This window comes from Neophocaena asiaeorientalis, unplaced genomic scaffold (assembly GCF_003031525.2).
Source record: "Neophocaena asiaeorientalis asiaeorientalis breed wild unplaced genomic scaffold, Neophocaena_asiaeorientalis_V1.1 scaffold125, whole genome shotgun sequence".
Classification (NCBI taxonomy): Eukaryota; Metazoa; Chordata; class Mammalia; order Artiodactyla; family Phocoenidae; genus Neophocaena; species Neophocaena asiaeorientalis.
The window spans coordinates 1,613,409-1,621,929 of NW_020174425.1; the positions used below are offsets into that span (position 1 = coordinate 1,613,409).

General features: G+C 41.5%; 1 protein-coding gene and 1 pseudogene across 1 annotated transcript in view; one reads left to right on the forward strand and one right to left on the reverse strand.

Annotated features, from left to right (window-relative positions):
- Positions 1–8,515, reverse strand: part of DSE (dermatan sulfate epimerase) — a 67,357-nt gene extending 58,842 nt beyond the window's left edge. Inside the window, exon 1 of the mRNA XM_024756697.1 lies at positions 8,408–8,515. The gene's annotated coding sequence lies outside the window, so the exon portion shown is untranslated. The remainder of the gene's footprint in view (positions 1–8,407) is intronic.
- The window catches only part of LOC112407425 (wiskott-Aldrich syndrome protein homolog 1-like), a 2,869-nt pseudogene continuing 443 nt past the window's right edge, over positions 6,096–8,521 (forward strand).

The window sequence follows — 8,521 nt, forward strand, 5'->3', positions numbered from 1 at the left end:
CGCCAGCAGGGAAGCCCTCGAGAGACATTATAAAAATGCCTGACCAGTCCTTAAAATTGTCAAGGTCTCCAAACCCAAGGAAAGTCTGAGAAACTTTCACAGAAAATAGGAGCCTGAGGAGACATGCTATTGTAACTAAATATAATGTGGTGTCCTGGGTGAGATCCTGGAACAGAAATGGGACATTAGGTAAAAGATAAGAAAATTTGAATATAATTTAGTTTTAGTTTGGGTTTTTTTTTAACACTTCCTTATTTTCTGCCACTGCAAGATGCTCCAGAATCACCTTGTATATTTCCTGCCCAGTCCTAGAATCAGCCATTTCTCTAAGGAGCCCTGGTTACTTTTGTGAAGAATGATTTTAAAAACCAAGAACTGAGCGCTAGGTGTGCTCATTACCACCAGGGTATCATTGCTGCTTGTCCTTTGCAGCTGACAGAGTGAGGAAATACATGCGTGTATACTAAACCATGTATATATAATACATGTATCTATAAACAATTCTAAATTTAACCATCTGTACTGATACTAAGCTAAACATGAGTTCACACTTAGTCTCCAGCTCTAATCCATTACAAGGATCATTCTGGCCTCCTCCCCTTCCTCTTCCGTAAACTACTTCACTGTAGAAAAACTGGCTCACTATAGAAAAAATTTTTTCTGTTTCTTTAATTTTGTATCTATATGAGATGCTGGATGTTCACTAAATTTATTTCATGATGTAAGTCAAATCATTATGCTGTATACCTTTAACTTTTATACAGTGCTGTATGTCAATTATATCTCAATAAAACTGGAGAGGGAAAAAAAAATTCTACTAGAGAGTCTATCTTCCTGAACAAAAATGAAGCAAAGTTCACATTGTTTCTATAAATGCTATTATTATTTTTAACCAAAATACTGCTATAAGAAGTTTGGAATATGAGAGAAGTTTCCAGACTCTTTCTGACATGGGCAACCTCTATGTTTTGACCACATGGCTAATGAATGCCCCATACATTCAGGTGACCACTGTTGCCAGTCTAGTTCTACTAGAAAAACTGGGGCAGGGAAAAGTAAAAGATATTGCTGAAAGTCCAAATGGAACACCATAGTCTGATGCCAAGACCTTTTTAAAGATTTTCTAAAATAAAAAAGAAATGTGGAGAAAAGTGACCTGTTTGGGGAGAAAACAGATTAAGCATAGAGGAGAGGAGTTTTCAGACACTGTAATGTGTATCTGTATGAAAGGTTGAAGCAGTCTTATATAGAATCAATATTTAACCAGTTAGCAAATACTTTGCTCTAATAAATAAAAATGCTAAGTAGAAACTATAAAGACAACTCGCATTTCAAACACTGAAACTGACCATTTCTTCTACATTCATATAATTAAGTCATTTTTAACTTCTAAGATTTTCAAATCCAGATGAGCAGAGGTCATAAAATTAGAACCCCAGAAGATAAATGCTAACATCCCTTCTGGACAACCTCACTTGAACCTCTCTAAACAGAGAAGAACTCAAAGGCCTCCTCCATAAATCCATTCTAAAGGTTAAAACATTCAGAAAAACTTCCCTGTATTTAGCATAAATCCCTCTTGATGCCTGCTCTACAGCGATTTCCTCTTCTTTTTCTTCAGGGAAGATGGAAAACAGCTGTTCAACATTCCCTTTCAGTCTCCTTTTTCCTTCCTGCCAGGCCCATTCCCCCCCTGGGAGCAGTGTAAACACTGCAGGTGATTCCTAAATCCAGCTGGCCCCTGCCCGATTATCCACGGGTCTGGTGAGCCTGGCCCCATCCATACCTCCTAGGATGATATCATTCAACTGCCAAGGCCCCAAGAAGAGCTCTTAACCAGAATTTGTGGAATTCCAGAAATCCATTACTTATAGTCTGTCCTCAGATATAGCCAAACAACAAAAAGAGCACTGTGTCAAGAAGAAAAGCTGACAGTCACAACTGTAAAGAAGGCAAGCGGTGTGATCCTGCAGCCAGGCCACCTTTACTACTGCTCTACCTGGTGTCAGGGTGTTGAGTGCACCTTGGTGTGAAACATTTTTAAACTACTTGATGATTTTTATCATGCAATTCTTGAGTTTCTTGTCACTGACACACCTTTCTGGGTGTAAGCTAACTTTAGAAATGCTATAACCCTTTCAATACTTCAATGTAAAGGACTACTCTAAATGAAGGTGTCAATTTGTACTCTGTTATTTCTTTACATGAGTAATCTCTACCAGATTCACAACATAATCTACAGATTACTACATTTTACACTAAGACTTATATAACCAACCCAATGTTGTTATCTCCCACTTCAGGAATTGCTAACAAATATCTCCATTTTTCTTGCAATAGCAATTAGACTCCCACAGTAAAGCCAGTATATTGCCTGTGTACTTCATCAATAAAAATATTACAGACCCACAAGCTTGGTGAGCCCATTTCCTTTACAAGTTCTTTTTAAGAGTTATGAAATGCTGACTCAACTTTGTTGTGGTAGAACATCTGCACACATTAAATGCCTATTGCTTAGTAGCTAAGTTTGTTACACCTGAGAAAAACGTAAAATCCTTGATTTAATCAACAAATTCACAACCCTATGGCATCTATGTATGCAATGAATATTTCAAATGGAAAAATTTAAATGACAGCTTTTTAAAAGAGTGTGGACCTACTCAATTTCTTCTGAAAGATCATGTACACTAATTTAAACACACACAAGGAATTTTACTATGATTATCCTACTATTTTCCACATTTACTGGGGAGAAGAGAGGCACTATTAATTCCATAAATAATATCAAAAAATGTTTCTGGCATGCAGACACATACATACACTCAGTTGCAAACTCTCTCTGACTCTGTCTAGGACAAAGCAGATGGGCACAACCTACAATGGATACGTCACATATGTGTAATTGAGAGTTAACTGCATACATGTCTTTTGCTATATTTTTAAAAACAGGACTATACTTACCTAATGGTTATAACTATTCTCACATATAAAATGCCCAAACAAATCATGCTTATTATCAGGATGTTTATAGCTTCTACATATTACTAAAGAGGCAAATTCTGTTCTTTCAGAAATTACCTACTAACATTTGATGACAACACTTACCAAGATCACGTGTATGGAACACCCCAAGGGAGTCGAAACAAACAGAAGGAAATTCAGCGGTAATCTTAAAGCACATCAAAATTCATAGTGTTATTCGGAATTAAGAACTGAACTCCATTCAAGAAATACACAGATGGCCTCAACAATCTTTTCTTCTCTTCCCAAAGTAAAATCATTCCCTTTTATTTTCTGTGATATTCAACAGATTCTCTGAATATTCTACCTCCTGCAGGTTTATACTCTTCTGGGCATCTGACAGGGGATCTGAAATCCACACCCTCAACAGGCTGGAGCTTGCTGAGACAAGCAGAAGGAAGCAACACAATTGGTAAAGCACCCAAAAACCCGAAGCCAGCTAATGAGAGCTAAGCAATGAGCCTAGGGTTTTGTGGGAATTAGAAGGGGCCCCAGGATGGAATCCTGATGGGGATGAGAAGAGATAGGCAGAGTGAGAGGAGAGAGCTGTGGGAAGAGGGTCTGTAAATAGCCAGTTTACAGAAGACTGGGAAGCACATAAGCATTCCAGGGAGCTGACAGTTCAGGGACAGTAATGAGTAGTAAGCGGGATAATAAATTAGATCTGTAGGAAAATGAATAAGAGTCTTTAACAACATGAATGTGGAGTCATAAAGGAGAAAAGTAGAATTACATACGCCATTTAGGTTATCTCATGTTTAAGGTAGACCAGTAATTACTTGCAAATGAGAGACAACAGGTCTTCCCTGGCGGCGCAATGGTTGAGAATCTGCCTGCCAAAGCAGAGGACACGGGTTTCGAGCCCTGGTCCAGGAAGATCCCACGTGCCGCGGAGCAACTAAGCCCATGAGCCCAACTACTGAGCCTGTGCTCTAGAGCCAGCAAGCCGCAGCTACTGAAGCCCGCACGCCTAGAGCCCGTGCTCAGCAACAAAGAGAAGCCACTGCAATGAGAAGCCTGTGCACTGCAATAAACAGTTGCCCCCGCTCGCCACGACTAGAGAGAGCCCGCGCACAACAGGGAAGACCCAATGCAGCCAAAAATAAAATAAATTTTTTTTTAAAATGAGAGATAAGTCTTACTTCCATGGTATTTCCATTTCTACACCCCTAAAATGAGGATAAGACACCTGCTCTACATCACTCTCCATTTCCACTAGGCTAAAACATCAGAATATTAGAATTATTTGAAAAAATATTAAATTACTAGGCAGTTTTAAAATGCAAGCATTCACGTAGCTGTATGATCTATCAAGGACTCTTCCTTCAATTGTCTAAATGTATATGAATTCATAAGAGTTTATTAACGCTAGTTTCTCCTCTTAATCGCATCCACAATACTTCCTAATTTTCTTTCCAGTATGCTTCTTCCCTGCAATATCTCTCCACCATCCCCTAACCAAACCACTCTTCCATATGCAACTAGAAGTTGTGAAACAATAAAGTTAGATGGGTCAGAACTTGGGACTACATTTATTAACTAACATATATAGAAAGATTTTCTTTAAAGAAAAATTGCTTCAATTAAAAATATTATCCACTTAATGCAAAGTTTGATTTTTAACATCTTTCTTGGAGTATGATTGCTTTACAATAGTACGTTAGTTTCTGCTGTATAACAAAGTGAATCGGCTATACATATGCATATATCCCCATATCCCCTCCCTCTTGCACCTCCCTCCCACCCTCCCTATCCCACCCCTCTAGGTGGTCACAAAGCACCAAGCTGATCTCCCTGTCCTATGCAGCTGCTTCCCACTAGCTATCTATTTTACATTTGGTAGTGTATAGGTGTCAATGCTACTCTTTCACTTTATCCCAGCTTACCCTTCCCCTCCCCAAGTCCTCAAGTCCATTCTTTACCTCTGCATCTTTATTCCTGTCCTGCCCCTAGGTTCATCAGAACTATATATTTTTTGCAAAGTTTAATTTTTTAAATATAATTTCCTATTAGAGTTGGCAAGACTTTGAAATTCATCCATTTCTAATTATTGCTATCACCAAATAGAAGCATGGATCAGTGCCTCTGGAATCTAGGACTTTAATCTCTACTTCCATTCTACCCTTAATTAATCATATGAATTTTACTGGAAAATAATTTCTTTTTGGTACTCTGGGCTTACACGCTTGCCTAATTCCCATGCTGGCCACTGACTCAGGTTTAGAGGATTACATTGCATCATCCAAACACCTACTGGTAATTTGGTGACCACCAAAGAGTTTTATTCTCCAAATCACTGTAGGTGAAGATAATGTAATTCCAAGATGAGAAAACCCTAAGGCATTTTATAATATAGTAATAAGAACTGTCCTGCCCTCCGCTTGGACCCATTATTTCAGAAGGGTTGCTGGACATGGAATCTCTGCCTTACCCACTCCTTCATAATAGTAAAGATCCAGCCCCTCTCAGTAAATGGAATAAAAGTATCCACTATAATGATGGAGTTCCCTGGACCAGACATTCTTGATCTCCTCAAAGGCCTGCCACAAACATATCCCAGGACAATAACAGTATTTCTTTTTTTTTTTTTAAATGGAGGAGGGTGAAAAAAGGATAAGAAAATGTGTTATGTCTAAGACTCAAACATGCTAATGATTTAAGTAATATTTAACACATGCTGCAAATACAAAATGCTAGTCCTTTAGTAGTTTCTTTACCCCTTTGGAACACAAAGGTTACTGATATATTAAAACCCAAATTTAAATGTATCTTTCTTTATTCCTCTCCATTCATTTGTTGAAATCATAATAGAGCGGATATCATGTAATTACTTTCATGAACATGTAATTTCTTTCATGCCTTAGTGTAATCCAAGGCAAGTAGAAATAAATACCAAAATATTCTGCTACAAATAATATTAAGAAATGTATAAACAAATTTTTTTTTGTTTAATTGCAGAATGCATTTTCATCTATGATCTTAAAACACTTTTTCAGAGATTAAAAAAAATCTTTATAATGAGGTATTGGGAAGGGCGGGGCAACATCTGTGAAGCTAAGAACTTTCCCTCCTGGATGGCCACCAGATTAAGGCAGTACTGTGGGACACTGGACCGGAAAACAAATATCATTGAAAACCTGTAATTAGCTAATTTGTGGAATAATTTTATAAACACTAAAGTAGATGCACACACAAATATTAGGTATTATGATGGTCCTGACCTCATGTGGCAAACGTAGCTAACTTCTTACCCAGTGTCTTTCCATAAGCAAGCCCCTAACCTCAGATGGAGGAACTTTAAACAGCTTCTACCCAGCAGGACCAGGAAGGTGCTAATAATCTCCTCAGTGACAAAGGCCTAAATCGTATTCTGTGGCAAATTTCCCTCTTTATCCACATTTCTTTTTTTTGAGAATTCCATTTTACTTGGTAACTGTACTATCGATACTTTTTAACCTGAATGTAAAAATGTACTATGTAGGCCACTGTCTTTATTTAACGAAAACTAGATGACACTAATACTGACATCATATACCAATTAATGAAAAATGATGCTTCCCAAGCCCAAACTCTCAGGTGCCACTTATTTATGGTTTCTCCCTTTCTACCTTAAGAGCTTGGGGAGAGCCAGGGCAGTTTCTTATATCCTTCTGTATGTCTCCTAAGTAAACAGCACTGTCTTGCACTTACTGCTGAACCCACACAGAGGGGTCACTAGATGATGGAGGCATCAAACTCAATATTTTCTCTTCTCCATTTATACTAAACACATCTTACCTGCACACTTCATAAAAGGACACATATCTGTATGGGACCCTGTAGTACATGACACACAAATACTCAGATAATGCTGTATTTTATTTTTTCCATGCACATTACGAATAATTTGGGGATCCCATTTTAGAAGTAGTGTCAGAATATTCTGTAAAACATTGCACATAGGGACTTCCCTGGTGGTGCAGTGGTTAAGAATCCGCCTGCCAATGCAGGGGACACGGGTTCGAGCCCTGGTCCAGGAAGATCCCACATGTTGCAGAGCAACTAAGCCCGTGCATCACAACTACTGAGCCTGCGCTCTAGGGCCCGCAAGCCACAACTACTGAGCCCATGTGCCTAGAACCCGTGCTCTGCAACAAGAGAAGCCACCACAATGAGAAGCCCACGCACCGTGACGAAGAGTAGCCCCTGCTCGCAACTACAGAAAGCCCACGTGCAGCAACGAAGACCCAACACAACCAAAACTAAACTAAACTAAAATAATAATAAAAAACATTGCACATAATATTTTATTTCATACGGGTTATCATTTATTGAGAAATTTTTAAAAACTGAAGAAAAGGAAATTCCTGAAAGGTTAAGTCTATAATGTGAAAAATAAAATAAAATAAAACCTGTTTCGAAACTATTTCTCAGTGAGAACGTCCCTTCTCAAATTTAATGTAACATTAACTAAACCATGACTAATGAAAAAACGTTTTAAAAAACTTTATAACACGGAGATTCCCAGAAATTAAATGTGGCATTTCCTGATCTAAGGAATTCCAGGTAAATGAGGCTCACCTACTTTTTTTTAAGCAATGGATTCGGTTTCAGCTCTAATGCCCGCCAGCCTAAGCAGAGGCTGATGCCTCAAATGAGCAATGAAAATGAGAAAGTTCTCGGGTCACAAACTTAGCTCAGATTCCAGCCGCGACAGATCTTGAGCCCATGTGGCATTGCTCACAGAGCTTCCCAGCCTGTGAGTCAAGCACGTCCCAGCCCCACCCTACCACCAGGGGCTGCCAGGGAGTGAGGTTTACCAACAATTTCTCCAAGTGTCTGCGGAGCCGGGCGGCTCTGGAATCCAGCGCCTGGGGGAGGCTCGGGACGTGCCTGCCCAGCTTCCACAATCGCAGAGGCGGGCTGCCAGCGCCAGCATCGGCACCCACGACCACTACCACCCCAATTAACGGAGACATACAGGGAAAGGAGGGCGCGAAGCTGTGCCAGGCTACCGGGCAGAGGGAAGCCGGAGCCCCCCGGCCGTCCAGAAAATCGCTGCTGGGCCGGCCGGACCCGACGCACCGAAAGTGATCTGAGTTCTTATGGTGCGCCCGGCTCTGCGCTGGGCGCTCGAGGGCTGGGAAGGGACTCAAAACTGCCCCGCCGCCGGGGAAACCCACGGCTCCGGCTTCACGCCTCGCGCGCCCTCCAGGAGCCCGGCGGAACCGCGCTCGGGCGCGCAGCTCGCGGCGCTCTGCGCCCAGCTGGGGACGTGGCTCTTCGCCTGCCTCCAGCCGGCGCCCGGCCACCCGCCCGAATGTCCGGAAGAAAGTTGCGCCGCGCGGGGCCCAGAGCGGCGCCCGCCGCGCGCCCCTGCCCACCACTCGCGCGCCCCTCCACTTACCGCTCCCTGCCGCGGCTTCGTCCCCTCGGGCGTCGCCTCCCAGCTTGGGCCCAGGCTCCGGAAGCCCTTCCCGGCCCCCCTCACTCCAGGGCGCCCGGGCCCCTGGCGCCCTCG